The following is a 15,608-nucleotide window of genomic DNA, read 5'->3' as shown; positions in this document are numbered from 1 at the left end:
TAAAGTTTCTATGATCTAGTTGCGGAGGCGAATATTTGAGGTTTGGTCTTCATTTGAAACAATGTGGAATAGTTTCGCAACTCACGCCACCAGGAACACCACATCGTTATGGTGTGTCCGAACGTCGTAATCATACTTTATTAGATATGGTGTGATCTATGATGTCTCTTACCGATTTACCACTATCATTTTGGTGTTATGCTTTAGAGATGGCTACATCCACATTAAATAGGGAACCATCTAAAACCGTTGAGACGACACCATGCCAACTTTGGTTTGGCAAGAAACCAAAGCTGTCGTTTCTTAAAGTTTGGGGTTGCGATGCTTATGTGAAAAAGATTCAACCTGATAAGCTCGAACCCAAATCGGAGATGTGCATCTTCATAGGATACCCAAAAGAAACTGTTGGGTACACCTTCTATCATAGATCCGAAGGCAAGATCTTGTTGCTAAGAATGGATCCTTTCTAGAGAAGGAGTTTCTCTCGAAAGAAGTGAGTGGGAGGAAAGTAGAACTTGATGAGGTAATTGTACCTTCTCTCGAATTGGAAAGTAGTACATCACAGAAATCAGTTTTAGTGATGCCTACACCAATTAGTGAGGAAGTTAATTTTAATGATCATGAAACTTCAGATCAAGTTACTACCGAACCTCGTAGGTCAACCAGAGTACGTTCCGCACCAGAGTGGTATGGTAATCCTGTTCTGGAAGTCATGTTACTAGACCATGATGAACCTACGAACTATGAGGAAGCGATGATTCTCCAACATATCTACTTTTCCAAACACTTTTTCCCTTGTTTTGGACTCTAACTTGCATGATTTGAATGGAACTAACCCGAACTTACGCTGTTTTCAGCAGAATTGCCATGGTGTTATTTTTGTGCAGAAATAAAAGTTCTCGGTATGACCTGAAACTTCACGGAGAATATTTTTGGAATTAATAAAAAATACTGGCGAAAGAATTAACACCAGGGGGCCCACACCCTGTCCACGAGGGTGGAGGGTGTGACGCCCCCGATTCAATCGTACACTAATCATACACGCAAATGTGTACGATCAAGATCAGGGACTCAAAGGAAGATATCACAACACAACTCTAGACACAAATTGAAAAAAATACAAGCTTCATATTACAAGCCAGGGGCCTCGAGGGCTCGAATACAAGCTCGATACACAAGAGTCAGCGGAAGCAACAATAGCTGAGTACAGACATAAGTTAAGCAAGGATGCCTTAAGAAGGCTAGCACAAAAGCAACAATGATCGAAGAGGCAAGGCCTCCTGCCTGGGACCTCCTAACTACTCCTGGTCGTCGGCGGTCTCCACGTAGTAGCATACGTCGGCGGTGGCATCTAGCTCCAGGGGTCCACCATCTGGTTGCATCAACCGGAAAGAAGAAGGAAGGGGGAAAAGGGGTAGCAAAGCAACCGTGAGTACTCATCCAAAGTACTCGCAAGCATCAGATCTATACTAAGTATGCATTGGTATCAAATGGAAGGGTTGTATCTGTGGACTGAACTGCAGAATGCCAGAATAGGGGGGGAATGCCTAGCCTATCGAAGACTAGCATCTTCAAGCAGCTCCAAGCATCTTGCAGCATGTAGAAGAGTAAAGAATAACAGTTTATATTTAACAATCATGTTGTAGCATCAACGCTCAGAGATCCTTCCTCGACTCCCTACGAGAAAGCAATCCCGGAACCACATATCCATCACATATCTCAAGTATCCATTTCTAGTTATATAAGATCTGGATACAAGTCTGAAAGTCCATTACCGTGGACACGGTATTCGAATATATAACTTATGCAGGGGTGCACCACGTTACCCAACACACTCGATCACTTTGGCCGGACACACCTTTCTGGGGTCAATGCCCGGCCTCGGAAGATCAACACGTCGCGGCCCTACCTAGGCTCAGCAGAGAGGTCCCCGTCGGTCTACATCCTAAGCACTCCGGGGTCTGGGCCCATCGCCCATTGCACTCCGGGTCGTTGTGTGCAGGGTGGATACCAGCACCACCCGTGTAGTGGATGGCACGATCCGACCGTGCCACAATGCTGAACTGGACATCTGACAAAGCTTCGGCTGATACTGCGACGTCGAGGCCCATATCTATTCTCGCGTGGTGGCTAGTGCGTAAAGGCCAGAGGCCAACTCAGAACAAATACCCAAACCTGTTAGTGCATTGGGGGCTCGCGGGGACGAGCAGAGACTCATGATAATGTGACCCCGTCGCCCCGTCTCATGGACTTACGGCAAGGGCCCAGAATGCCCGGCCGTGCCACGTGGAAAACTCGCGGGTGCTCAACGGGCCCGCCCGACTTCCACATCAACTCGCGGGTACCCCTTAGGGCCGACCCGACTTCAACAATGGTCTCAAGTAAAATCCGGGTAACGGTGTGTCCAAACATCAAAGGGAAAACCCGAGGAATCACCCACGGAGGATTCCACTCCATGTAATCATCAAGGTGAACGTAAGAGGATCCACCCTCGAGGTTCACACTTGAGGTGTTGCACGACAGAGCCGTATCGGGAATAGTGAAAGAGGAACCACCCTCGATGACCACGACCGAATAGCTACACTACAGAATTATCATCAGGAGTGCGTTATGAGGGATCACCCTCGGCACTCGATAGTAGCTCTGCATAGTCGAGCAACTAAAGGGGCGTGATGTGATGTGAGGTGTCAGGCTCTGGTTATCGATCACGTTGATCGAGTCGTCGAAGATGAAGCAGGAGCAACAAGAACAAGGTGGGGGTCATTGATGGATCTCTAACCAACCTATACTAAGAAGTTTAGGGTAAGCAGGTAGGTAACAATAGCAGGTACAAAAGCAGTCTATGCATCAGAATAGGAGCAATCAATAACAGTAGCAAAATTTAATGCAAGCATGAGAGAATGGAATGGGCGATATCGGGATGATCAAAGGGGGGGCTTGCCTGGAAGCTCCGCTGAAAGGGAAGAAGGGTCGTCGTCGACGTAGTCGATCATAGGGACATCAACAGCAGTCTCGGGGTCTACCGGAGAAGAAGAGGGGGAAGAAACAATAAATACAGAGCAAACAAGTGCAATACTATGCATGACAAGTCAAATGCAGCGCTAGGGGTGATCTAACGCAGTACTACACGCTACCGGCAAAGGGAGAAACATCCGGGGAAGCTTTCCCGAAGTTTGGCATTTTTGGACAGATGAAACGGAGGGGGAAGGTTGCATGTTTGTTATGCTAGGGACGTGTGGCGGACGAATGGACTGCGTATTCGGATTCGTCTCGTCGATCTGAGCAACTTTCATGTATAAAACTTTTTCATCCGAGTTATGGATTATTTTCTAAGATTTTTCAAAGTTTTAAACAATTTCTGAATTTATTATTAATTCGAAATTAATTGTTAAAATGCTAGGGGCACCCAGATCTGTGTATACAGAAGTGTACCAGAGGGTGACATGTGGGTCAAGGGGGTCCCAGTTGACCAGTCAACGTTTGACTGGTCAACAGGGGGTGGGGCCCCCTGTCATTGACTGTTACATTAACTAACTAGTTAATTTAGTCTAGCTAGGCTATTAGGCTAATAAACTTTAATTAGCTAATTTAATTAAACATTTAACTAATAAATTAATTATTTTTATTAATCTATATTTTGTTACATTTCTTTTTTTTTAGACAGTGGCTGGGCCCGCCTGTCAAAGGCCCATTGGCCATAGCATGCACTGGGCTATCGGGTGGGCGGATGCTGGCGCCCGCACCCGAGGGGCAACAGAGGGCGCCGGCAGAGGGCTCTGGCCGGCCAACTCCGACGGCCGTTGGGGGCGCCGGCGAGCGCGTTGGAGAGCCCGCGAAGTGGCGCATCGGATGGGGGGGGGGGGGGGGGGGGGGGTACGGAGGCGATCTGCTGAGGCGCCGGTGTTGAGCGAGGCGGCCCAGGGCGAGCAGCGGGCTAGCGGCGGTGCGGCAGAGCTGCTCAGGCGACGACAGCGCGGGTGGAGCAGAGCCGCGGCGTCGGGCTATGCAGAGTAGCGGCGGGAGGGAACGGGGCGCGAGCGGCGACGGCGCGGCCACGCGCGCGTGCGCGGGCCTGGCAGCTGCAGCACGCAGGCGGTGGCCGCGTCAGGCGAGGCGGGGGAGCGTCCGCGAGCAGCACTCGGGCGTGCGAAGGCGGGTGCCGGGGTGGAGCGGCCAGGAGGAGCGTGAGCGCGGCCGAAGTGGCAAGGCGGGTGGCACGGGGAGGGGCTTGCGGGCGCGAGCGAGGCCGGCGTGGCTGGCGAGCCGCTGGCGCAGGGCAGCAGCACGCGGCGCTCGGGGGTGCGTGGGCACAGGGATAGGAGCTACAGGCGGGCGCGAAGACGAGAAGCAAAACAAAGAAGGGGAAACGAAGCTCACCGGGTGGCTCAAGAAAGGCCGGCGACAGTTTTGTAGCAGCAGTCGGTGGCGGGATTCGTCGGAGAAGAGACGGCAGCCGAAGACGAGGACGAGCTCGATCACGTCGCTGCCGTGCACGCCGTCTCCAGAGGATAGCACCAGACGAAGAGGAAGAAGCAGACGGAGCTCGTGGACAAGATCTGCGAGCGCGGAACGCCGGTGGCCGCGTGACCGGAGCGGCGTGGCGAAGGCTGCGTTTGGGTGACGGATCTGGAGGCGGGGATGGAGAGGTGGAGAAGGCGAGGGAAAAATATCTACGCAGGGGGGAAGTGGAGCTGATGAGGCGGAGAGGGGGGGGCTCGTCCTTATCCCCGGCGCTGCCGGCGAGGGGGTTCGACAGCGACTAGCCGCTCGGTCGGATGAGCAGTGTCGGGGGAGGGAACGACCGCAAGGGGGAAGTGGGATGGGCCAGCTCTAGTGGGCTAAGGCCCTGGGAACAGGGGGTGTTTTATTTTCTATTTTGCTTTTTTTCATTTGTTTCTGTTTCATTTGTTTTAGGGCACTAAGCCAGTTTATAAAAAGTTGGTTCACCACCAATATTAAGAATTGAATATTTTTCACATGATCAACATTTTAGTTTGCATGTTTGACAAAATTTGAAATCTGACTTTAAACTCGGTTTTAATTCGAATTGTGATTTGGATCAAACAGAGATTAGCAACAGTAACATGATCACATGGCACCAATAACAGGGGTTTACTGTAGCATAATTATCCGGGCGTTACAGAGGGCGCGCCCCCTGCCTCGTGGGCCCCCTGAGGCTCCACCGACCTCAACTCCAACTCTATATATTCACGTTCGGGGAGAAAAAAACCCAGAGAGAAGTATTCATCGCGTTTTACAATATGGAGCCGCTGCCAAGCCTAATCTCTCTCAGGAGGGCTGATCTGGAGTCCGTTCGGGGCTCCGGAGAGGGGAATCCGTCGCCATCATCATCAACCTTCCTCCATCACCAATTTCATGATGCTCACCGCCGTGTGTGAGTAATTCCATCGTAGGCTTGCTGGACGGTGATGGGTTGGATGAGATTTACCATGTAATCGAGTTAGTTTTGTTAGGGTTTGATTCCTAGTATCCATTATGTTCTGAGATTGATGTTGCTATGACTTTGCTATGCTTAATGCTTGTCACTAGGGCCCGAGTGCCATGATTTCAGATCTGAACCTATTATGTTTTCATGAATATATGTGAGTTCTTGATCCTATCTTGCAAGTCAATAGTCACCTACTATGTGTTATGATCCGGTAACCCCGAAGTGACAATAATCGGGACCACTCCCGGTGATGACCGTAGTTTGAGGAGTTCATGTATTCACTAAGTGTTAATGCTTTGGTCCGGTACTCTATTTAAAGGAGGCCTTAATATGCCTTAGTTTCCACTAGGACCCCGCTGCCACGGGACGGTAGGACAAAAGATGCCATGCAAGTTCTTTTCCATAAGCACATATGACTATATTCGGAATACATGCCTACATTACATCGATGAACTGGAGCTAGTTCTGTGTCATCCTATGTTATAACTGTTGCATGAGGAATCGCGTCCGACATAATTATCCATCACTGATCCATCGCCTACGAGCTTTTCACATATTGATCTTTTCTTAGTTACTTTACCGTTGCCACTGTTACAATTACTACAAAACTGCTACTGTTAGTTTTGCCACCGTTACCGTTACTTCCATACTACTTTGCTACTAAATACTTTGCTGTATATATTAAGTTTTCTAGGTGTGGTTGAATTGACAACTCAACTGCTAATACTTGATAATATTCTTTGGCTCCCCTTGTGTCGAATCAACAAATTTGGGTTGAATACTCTACCCTCGAAAACTGTTGCGATCCCCTATACTTGTGGGTTATCAAGACTATTTTCTAGCGCCGTTGCCGGGGAGCATAGCTCTATTCTTTGAGTCACTTGGGATTTATATCTGCTGATCACTATGAGGAACTTGAAAGACGAAAAAACCAAGATTTATCCCTCAACTACGAGGGGAGGTAAGGAACTGCCACCTAGCTCTGCACTTGATTCACCTTCTGTTATGAGTAAATTTGCGACACCTACACCTGCTATTGATTCTGATAGGTCGCATGTTATTGATGATGCCACTTCTCCTATGCATGATACTTATGATGAAATTATTTCAATGCTTGATAATACTGTGCCATTAGGTAAATTTCTTGATGAACAACTTGCTAGGGTTAGAGAGAATGAAATTATTGAAACTGATAATATTGATGAAAGTGATGAAGGAAATATGCCCTAGAGGCAATAATAAAGTTATTATTTATTTCCTTATATCATGATAAATGTTTATTATTCATGCCAGAATTGTATTAACCGGAAACATGATACATGTGTGAATACATAGACAAACAGAGTGTCACTAGTATGCCTCTACTTGACTAGCTCGTTGATCAAAGATGGTTATGTTTCCTAGCCATAAAAAAAGAGTTGTCATTTGATTAACGGGATTACATCATTTGGAGAATGATGTGATTGACATGACCCATTCCGTTAGCTTAGCACTTGATCGTTTAGTATGTTGCTATTGCTTTCTTCATGACTTATACATGTTCCTATGACTATGAGATTATGCAACTCCCGTTTACCGGAGGAACACTTTGTGTGCTACCAAATGTCACAATGTAACTGGGTGATTATAAAGGTTCTCTACAGGTGTCTCCGAAGGTACTTGTTGGGTTGGCGTATTTCGAGATTAGGATTTGTCACTCCGATTGTCGGAGAGGTATCTCTGGGCCCACTCGGTAATGCACATCACTATAAGCCTTGCAAGCATTGCAACTAATGAGTTAGTTGCGGGATGATGTATTACGGAACGAGTAAAGAGACTTGCCGGTAACGAGATTGAACTAGCTATTGAGATACCGACGATCGAATCTCGGGCAAGTAACATACCGATGACAAAGGAAACAACGTATGTTGTTATGCGGTTTGACCGATAAAGATCTTCGTAGAATATGTGGGAGCCAATATGAGCATCCAGGTTCCGCTATTTGTTATTGAACGGAGATGTGTCTCGGTCATGTCTACATAGTTCTCGAACCCGTAGGGTCCGCACGCTTAAAGTTTGATGACGGTTATATTATGAGTTTATGTGATTTGATGAACCGAAGGTAGTTCGGAGTCCCGGATGAGATCGGGGACATGACGAGGAGTCTCGAAATGGTCGAGACGTAAAGATCGATATATTGGACGACTATATTCGGACATCGGAAAGGTTCTGAGTGGTTTGGGTATTTATCGGAGTACCGGAGAGTTACGGGAATTCACCACGGAGTATATGGGCCTTATTGGGCTTTTAGGGAAAGAGAGAGAGGCAGGACGCGCGCCCCCCAAGGCCTAGTCCGAATTGGACTAAGGGGAGGGGCTGCGCCCCCTCCTTCCTTCTCTTCTCTCTTCCCTTTCCTTGACTCCTACTCCTACTACTTGGAAGGGGGCGGGGGGGGGGGGGGGAATCCTACTCCCGGTGGGAGTAGGACTCCTCCAGGGCGCGCCATAGGGGCCGGCCCTCTCCCGCCTCCTCCACTCCTTTATATACGTGGCCAGGGGGCACCCCATAGACACAACAATTGATCCCTTGGATCTCTTAGCCGTGTGCGGTGCCCCCTCCACAATAATCCACCTCGGTCATATCGTGGTGGTGCTTAGGCGAAGCCCTGCGTCAGTAGAACATCATCATCGTCACCACGCCGTCGTGCTGACGGAACTCTCCCTCAAAGCTCGGCTGGATCGGAGTTCGAGGGACGTCATCGAGTTGAACGTGTGCTAAACTCGGAGGTGCCGTGCATTCGGTACTTGATCGGTCAGATCGTGAAGACGTATGACTACATCAACCGCATTGTCCTAACACTTCCGCTTTCGGTCTACGAGGGTACGTGGACACACTCTCCCCTCTCGTTGCTATGCATCACCATGATCTTGCGTGTGCGTAGGATTTTTTTTGAAATTACTACGTTCCCCAACAGTGGTATCAGAGCCAGGTTTTATGCGTAGATGTTATATGCACGAGTAGAACACAAGTGAGTTATGGGCGATATAAGTCATACTGCTTACCAGCATGTCACACTTTGGTTCGGCGGTATTGTTGGATGAAGCGGCCCGCGCCAACATTACGCGTACGCTTACGCGAGACTGGTTTTACCGCCGTGCTTTGCACACAGGTGACTAGCGGGTGTTAGTTTCTCCAACTTTAGTTGAACTGAGTGTGGCTACGCCCGGTCCTTGAGAAGGTTAAAATATCACTAACTTGACGAACTATCGTTGTTGTTTTGATGCATAGGTAAGAACGGTTCTTGCTCAGCCCGTAGCAGCCACGTAAAACTTGCAACAACAAAGTAGAGGACGTCTAACTTGTTTTTGCAGGGCATGTTGTGATGTGATATGGTCAAGGCATGATGCTATATTTTATTGTATGAGATGATCATGTTTTGTAACCGAGTTATCGGCAACTGGCAGGAGCCATATGGTTGTCGCTTTATTGTGTGCATTGCAATCGCCCTGTAATTGCTTTACTTTATCACTAAGCGGTAGCGATAGTCGTAGAAGCAATAGTTGGCGATACGACAACGATGCTACGATGGAGATCAAGGTGTCACGCCGGTGACGATGGTGATCATGATGGTGCTTCGGAGATGGAGATCACAAACACAAGATGATGATGGCCATATCATATCACTTATATTGATTGCATGTGATGTTTATCTTTTATGCATCTTATTTTGCTTTGATTGACGGTAGCATTATAAGATGATCTCTCACTAAATTTCAAGATAAAAAGTGTTCTCCCTGAGTATGCACCGTTACCAAAGTTCGTCGTGCCCAGACATCACGTGATGATCGGGTGTGATAAGTTCTACATCCATCTACAACGGGTGCAAGCCAGTTTTGCACACGCAGAATACTCAGGTTAAACTTGACGAGCCTAGCATATGCAGATATGGCCTCGGAACACTGAGACCGAAAGGTCGAGCGTGAATCATATACTCCCTCCGTCCCAAAATTCTCGTCTTAGATTTGTCTAGATACGGATGTATCTAACACTAAAACATAACTAGATACATCCGTATTTAGAAAAATCTAAGACAAGAATTTTGGGATAGAGGGAGTAGTAGATATGATCAACATAGTGATGTTCACCATTGAAAACTACTCCATTTCACGTGATGATCGGTTATGGTTTAGTTGATTTGGATCACGTGATCATTTAGATGACTAGAGGGATGTCTATCTAAGTGGGAGTTCTTAAGTAATTTGATTAATTGAACTTTAATTTATCATGAACTTAGTCCTGGTAGTATTAGCATATCTATGTTGTAGATCAATAGCTCGCGTTTAGCTGTCCTGTCTTATTTTTGATATGTTCCTAGAGAAAACTAAGTTGAAAGATGTTAGTAGCAATTATGCGGATTGGATCCGTGATCTGAGGTTTATCCTCATTGCTGCACAGAAGAATTATGTCCTTGATGCACCGCTAGATGACAAACCTATTGCAGGAGCAGATGCAGACGTTATGAACGTTTGGCTAGCTCGATATGATGACTACTTGATAGTTTAGTGCACCATGCTTAACAGCTTAGAATCGGGACTTCAAAGACGTTTTGAACGTCATGGACCATATGAGATGTTCCAGGAGTTCAAGTTAATATTTCAAGCAAATACCCAAGTTGAGAGATATGAAGTCTCCAACAAGTTCTATAGCTAAAAGATGGAGGAGAATAGCTCAAGCAGTGAGCATGTGCTCAGATTGTCTGAGTACTACAATCACTTGAATCAAGTGGGAGTTAATCTTCCATATAAGATAGTGATTGACAGAGTTCTCTAGTCACTATCACCAAGTTACTAGAACTTCGTGATGAACTATAATATGCAAGGGATAACGGGAACGATTCCCAAGCTCTTCGTGATGCCGAAATCGACGAAGGTAGAAATCAAGAAAAAGCATCAAGTGTTGATGGTTGACAAGACCACTAGTTTCAAGAAAAGGGCAAAGGGAAGAAGGGGAACTTCAAGAAGAACGGCAAGCAAGTTGCTGCTCAAGTAAAGAAGCCCAAGTCTGGACCTAAGCCTGAGACTAAGTGCTTCTACTGCAAAGGGACTGGTCACTGGAAGCGGAACTGCCCCAAGTATTTGGCGGATAAGAAGGATGGCAAAGTGAACAAAGGTATATTTGATATACATGTTATTGATGTGTAGTTTACTAGTGTTTATAGCAACCCCTCAGTATTTGATACTAGTTCAGTTGCTAAGAGTAGTAACTCGAAACGGGATTTGCAGAATGAACAGAGACTAGTTAAGGGTGAAGTGACGATATGTGTTGGAAGTGGTTCCAAGATTGATATGATCATCATCGTACACTCCCTATACTTTCGGGATTAGTGTTGAACCTAAATAAGTGTTATTTGGTGTTTGCGTTGAGCATGAATATGATTTGATCATGTTTATTGCAATGCGGTTACTCATGTAAGATAGAGAATAATTGTTGTTCTGTTTGCATGAATAAAACCTTCTATGGTCATACACCCAATGAAAATGGTTTGTTGGATCTCGATCGTGGTGATACACATTTTCATAATATTGAAGCCAAAAGATGCAAAGTTAATAATGATAGTGCAACTTATTTGTGGCACTACCATTTAGGTCATATTGGTGTAAAGCGCATGAAGAAACTCCATGCTAATGGACTTTTGGAATCACTTGATTATGAATCACTTGATGCTTGCGAACCATGCCTCATGGGCAAGATGACTAAGACTCTGTTCTCCGGAACAATGGAGCGAGCAACATATTTGTTGGAAATCATACATACTGATGTATGTGGTCCGATGAATATTGCGGCTCGCGGCGGGTATCATTATTTTCTGACCTTCACAGATGATTTGAGCAGATATGGGTATATCTACTTGATGAAACATAAGTTTGAAACATTTGAAAAGTTCATATAATTTCAGAGTGAAGTGGAAAATCATCGTAACAAGAAAATAAAGTTTCTACGATCTGATCGTGGAGGAGAATATTTGAGTTACGAGTTTGGTCCTCAGTTGAAACAATGCGGAATAGTTTCGCAACTCACACCACCTGGAACACCACAGCGTAAAGGTGTGTCCGAACATCGTAACCGTACTTTATTAGATATGGTGCAATCTATGATGTCTCTTACCAATTTACCACTATCGTTTTGGGGTTATGCATTAGAGACAGCTGCATTCACGTTAAATACGGCACCATCTAAATCCGTTGAGACGACACCTTATGAACTTTGGTTTGGCAAGAAACCAAAAGTTGTCGTTTCTTAAAATTTGGGGTTGCGATGCTTATGTGAAAGAGTTTCATCCTAATAAGCTCAAACCCAAATTGGAGAAATGTGTCTTCATAGGATACCCAAAGGAGACAGTTGGGTACACCTTCTATCACAGATCCGAAGGCAAGATATTCGTTGCTTATAATGGATCCTTTCTAGAGAAGGAGTTTCTCGCGAAAGAAGTGAGTGGGAGGAAAGTATAACTTGATGAGGTAACTGTACCTGCTCCCTTATTGGAAAGTAGTTCACCACAGAAATTTGTTCCTGTGACTCCTACACCAATTAGTGAGGAAGCTAATGATGATGATCATGTAACTTCAGATCAAGTTACTACTGAACCTCGTAGGTCAACCAGAGTGGATCCGCACGAGAGTGGTACGGTAATCCTGTTCTAGAGGTCATGTTACTTGCCCATGACGAACCTACGAACTATGAGGAAGTGATGATGAGCCAGATTCCGCGAAATGGCTTGAGGCCATGAAATCTGAGATGGGATCCATGTATGAGAACAAAGTGTGGACTTTGGTTGACTTGCCCGATGATCGGCAAGCCATAGAAAATAAATGGATCTTCAAGAGGAAGACGTACGCTGTTAGTAATGTTACTATCTACAAAGCTAGAATTGTCGCAAAAGGTTTTCGACAAGTTCAAGGTGTTGACTACGATGAGAGTTTCTCACTCGTATCTATGCTTAAGTCTGTCCGAATCATGTTAGCAATTGTCGCATTTTATGAAATCTGGCAAATGGATAAACAAAACTGCATTCCTTAATGGATTTATTAAAGAAGAGTTGCATATGATGCAACCAGAAGGTTTTGTCAATCCTCAAGGTGCTAACAAAATATGCAAACTCCAGCGATCCATCTATGGACTGGTGCAAGCATCTCAGAGTTGGAATATACGCTTTGATAAGTTGATCAAAGCATATAGTTTTATACAGACTTGCGGTGAAGCCTATATTTACAAGAAAGTGAGTGGGAGCACTACAACATTTCTGATAAGTATATGTGAATGACATATTGTTGATCGAAAATAATGTTGAATTATTCTGCAAAGCATAAAGGAGTGTTTGAAAGGAGTTTTTCAAAGAAAGACCTCGGTGAAGCTGCTTACATATCGAGCATCGAGATCTATAGAGATAGATCAAGACGCTTGATAAGTTTTTTCAATGAGTACATACCTTGACAAGATTTTGAAGTAGTTCAAAATGGAACAGTCAAAGAAAGAGTTCTTGCCTGTGTTACAAGGTGTGAAATTGAGTAAGACTCAAAGCCCGACCACGGCAGAAGATAGAAAGAGAATGAAAGTCATTCCCTATGCCTCAGCCATATGTTCTATAAAGTATGCCATGATGTGTACCATATCTATTGTATACCCTACACTGATTTTGGCAAGGGAGTACAATAGTGATCTAGGAGTAGATCACTGGACAGCGATCAAAATTATCCTTAGTGGAATAAGGATATGTTTCTCGATTATGGAGGTGACAGAAAGGTTCGTCGTAAAGGGTTACGTCGATACAAGTTTTGACACTGATCCAGATGACTCTAAGTCTCAATATGGATACATATTGAAAGTGGGAGCAATTAGCTAGAGTAGCTCCGTGCAGAGCATTGTTGACATCGAAATTTGCAAAATACATACGGATCTGAATGTGGCAGACCTGTTGACTAAACTTCTCTCACAAGCAAAACATGATCACACCTTAGTACTCTTTCGGTGTTAATCACATAGCGATGTGAACTAGATTATTGACTCTAGTAAACCCTTTGGGTGTTGGTCACATGACGATGTGAACTATGGGTGTTAATCACATGGTGATGTGAACTATTGGTGTTAAATCACATGGTGCTGTGAACTAGATTATTGACTATAGTGCAAGTGGGAGACTGAAGGAAATATGCCCTAGAGGCAATAATAAAGTTATTATTTATTTCCTTATATCATGATAAATGTTTATTATTCATGCTAGAATTGTATTAACCGGAAACATGATACATGTGTGAATACATAGACAAACAGAGTGTCACTAGTATGCCTCTACTTGACTAGCTCGTTGATCAAAGATGGTTATGTTTCCTAGCCATAGACAAAGAGTTGTCATTTGATTAACGGGATCACATCATTAGGAGAATGATGTGATTGACATGACCCATTCCATTAGCTTAGCACTTGATCGTTTAGTATGTTGCTATTGCTTTCTTCATGACTTATACATGTTCCTATGACTATGAGATTATGCAACTCCCGTTTACCGGAGGAACACATTGTGTGCTACCAAACGTCACAACGTAACTGGGTGATTATAAAGGTGCTCTACAGGTGTCTTCAAAGGTACTTGTTGGGTTGGCGTATTTCGAGATTAGGATTTGTCACTTCGATTATCGGAGAGGTATCTCTGGGCCCACTCAGTAATGCACATCACTATAAGCCTTGCAAGCATTGCAACTAATGAGTTAGTTGCGGGATGATGTATTACGGAACGAGTAAAGAGACTTGCCGGTAACGAGATTGAACTAGGTATTGAGATACCGACGATCGAATCTCGGGCAAGTAACATACCGATGACAAAGGGAACAACGTATGTTGTTATGCGGTTTGACCGATAAACATCTTCGTAGAATATGTGGGAGCCAATATGAGCATCCAGGTTCCGCTATTGGTTATTGACCGGAGACGTGTATCGGTCATGTCTACATAGTTCTCGAACCCGTAGGGTCCACACGCTTAAAGTTCGATGACGGTTATATTATGAGTTTATGTGATTTGATGTACCGAAGGTAGTTCGGAGTCCCGGATGAGATCGGGGACATGACGAGGAGTCTCGAAATGGTTGAGACGTAAAGATCGATATATTGGACGACTATATTCGGACATCGGAAAGGTTCTGAGTGGTTCGGGTATTTATCGGAGTACCGGAGAGTTACGAGAATTCGCCGGGGAGTATATGGGCCTTATTGGGCTTTTAGGGAAAGAGAGAGAGGCAGGCCGCACGCCCCCCCAAGGCCTAGTCCGAATTGGACTAAGGGGAGGGGCTGCGCCCCCTCCTTCCTCCTCTTCTCTCTTCCCTTTCCTTGACTCCTACTCCTACTACTTGGGAGGGGGGAATCCTACTCCCGGTGGGAGTAGGACTCCTCCAGGGCACGCCATAGGGGCCGGCCCTCTCCCGCCTCCTCAACTCCTTTATATACGTGGCCAGGGGGCACCCCATAGACACAACAATTGATCCCTTGGATCTCTTAGCTGTGTGCGATGCCCCCCTCCACCATAATCCACCTCGGTCATATTGTAGTGGTGCTTAGGCGAAGCCCTGCGTCGGTAGAACATCATCATCGTCACCATGCCGTCGTGCTGACGGAACTCTCCCTCAAAGCTCGGCTGGATCGGAGTTCGAGGGACGTCATCGAGTTGAACGTGTGCTGAACTCAGAGGTGCCGTGCGTTCGGTACTTGATCGGTCGGATCGTGAAGACGTACGACTACATCAACCGCGTTGTGCTAACGCTTCCGTTTTCGGTCTATGAGGGTACGTGGACACACTCTCCCCTCTCGTTGCTATGCATCACCATGATCTTGCGTGTGCGTAGGAATTTTTTTGAAATTACTACGTTCCCCAACAAGTGATGATGAAGATTCTCCCCCTAGATATGAATTGCGTGATGTACCTGAGGGTTATGTTATGGATGAAGAAACTGCTAGAGACTTTTTTGCTTGCAACGATAGATATGATCTTAAGAAACTGTTAGCTAAGCTGAAAGAAAAATCCTTGAATGCTAGAATGAAATATGACCCTGCTTTTGCTACTTCACCTATCTGTATTTTCGATAAGGATTATGATTTCTCTGTCGATCCTGAGATAATTACTTTGGTTGAAT

General features: G+C 45.5%; 1 long non-coding RNA gene across 1 annotated transcript; it reads right to left on the bottom strand.

Annotated features, from left to right (window-relative positions):
* Window positions 1-1,082: 1,082 nt before the first annotated feature.
* On the bottom strand, window positions 1,083-4,708 carry LOC141023310 (uncharacterized). The gene is made up of 3 exons (XR_012184241.1): window positions 4,378-4,708; window positions 2,942-3,019; window positions 1,083-1,372 (listed from the first exon to the last, which is right to left on the bottom strand). It is a non-coding gene; the product is annotated as an uncharacterized lncRNA (long non-coding RNA).
* Window positions 4,709-15,608: the final 10,900 nt, after the last annotated feature.

The sequence above is a fragment of the Aegilops tauschii genome, chromosome 5 (assembly GCF_002575655.3).
Source record: "Aegilops tauschii subsp. strangulata cultivar AL8/78 chromosome 5, Aet v6.0, whole genome shotgun sequence".
Taxonomy (NCBI): domain Eukaryota; kingdom Viridiplantae; phylum Streptophyta; class Magnoliopsida; order Poales; family Poaceae; genus Aegilops; species Aegilops tauschii.
The sequence above is the reverse complement of the archived record's forward strand: the minus strand, read 5'-3'. Positions and strand labels throughout refer to the sequence as shown.